This window comes from Triticum aestivum, chromosome 7B (genome assembly GCF_018294505.1).
Source record: "Triticum aestivum cultivar Chinese Spring chromosome 7B, IWGSC CS RefSeq v2.1, whole genome shotgun sequence".
Lineage (NCBI taxonomy): Eukaryota > Viridiplantae > Streptophyta > Magnoliopsida > Poales > Poaceae > Triticum > Triticum aestivum.
The window spans coordinates 457,845,978-457,847,534 of NC_057813.1; positions in this window are offsets into that span (position 1 = coordinate 457,845,978).

A 1,557-nucleotide genomic window follows, 5' to 3' on the forward strand; every position below is an offset into this window, starting at 1 on the left:
ACCCCCATCAACAGGGAGAACGTGTGCACCGCCTGTGATACCCCCGAGCAAAGAAGGCGGATCCAATGTCTCCTGAGTTATTGTCACGTTGTAACATACAGTTGGATGTCGTGAATTCCACAAAAATATGATGTCCGTTGTTGGGCATGCATGCCACTGTGTCCATTAAGCAACCAAGCAGTGCATTTAGCATTCTATCCTAACTAAAAATTGTCTGACTTGATGAAAAAATATGAATTTCTCGCTCATGCAATTTGCTGCAAATCCATCTCTAATGAAAAGCAATTTGTCACAATTTCTAAAGTAGGAAAATTATTTCGCTCAGACAACCATAACTGAGATTAACAACCCCAACCCCGATCCAGATCCACATCCACATCTGTTGCATAATATAAATAGGAGGCCCAGATGTTTCTACATATTTTTTAACGGGGCAAGTGGGCATCCCACATAATCTCACGTACGTTAAAGATTCTGCTAAACTTTTATACCAAACATAATAATGACACTTCAAGTAACCTACCACTAATGCTAGTTAATTTCGCGTGCATTGCAACGAGGGCATATATATTTTAGTAATTCAATATTAACCGTATCTCGCATACATATTCAAAATCTTCTTGCACATCAGACTAGCTTGGTGACTTCCTTTTTACCGGTAAATCACTCTACTTTTATTTCTTTATTTTTTTTCTCCCAACGAAAAATGTTTCTTAGAGTGATATTTGAATGGATATATCGACAACCATAATAAAATATCAAGAGATAAAAAAATCTTTAGTCAAAAAAAATTAAGAATGTATCCATGATGCATTTAATATTGATTCCTTTCCATAATGTGCCTTCTGTTATCAAACAATGACTTCTTTCCGTAGCTTTGGTCTTTAAAGATTGATTAAGGATCACCATGATTGATTCCTTTCCATAACAATATTGCTAAATTAGGCAGATAAAAACCTGATTAAATAGATTAGTGGGCTATAAAGTTGAAATAAATTGGTGGGATAGAAAAAATCGATGGGGGAGAGGTTTAACCGGAATGGAGGCGACGGTACCAACTCACCATGGCATACAGGTCTATGCTGATCTAAACTCCTAATGTCTCAGTTGGTAGGTCGCGTTTCAGGTTTTATTTTCGTCCCACCATTTTCGTCCAGTTCTTTTTCGTCCTCCTTCCCACCTTGGTTTTTTTTTCGTAGGTTTTTTTCGCACCACCCCTCCCGCTAAGAAAAACACGTACGACACCCCCTCTCCTCTCGATCCTGTAAAGCGAGCGAGCGAGCGACCCACGATTCCCTCACCCTGGCTAGGGTTCCTAGCCCCTCCTCCTCCCCCGCCCCTCCTACGCCGCCACCGCCGCCGAGCGCTTCCTGACCTCGCCGGGAGCAGACACCAGGACCCCCCCGCCGTGCCTCCCTCTCTCCTTTCTCCTCTTTCCTCTCTCTCTCTCTCTCTCTCGTCTCTGAACTACGTGTCGTTCCTCTCTGCAGGTGCCTTCATGGCCGCGTCATGGATCTCGCCGCCGTGGGCTGCTTGCTCCTCCTCGGACGACCTGCC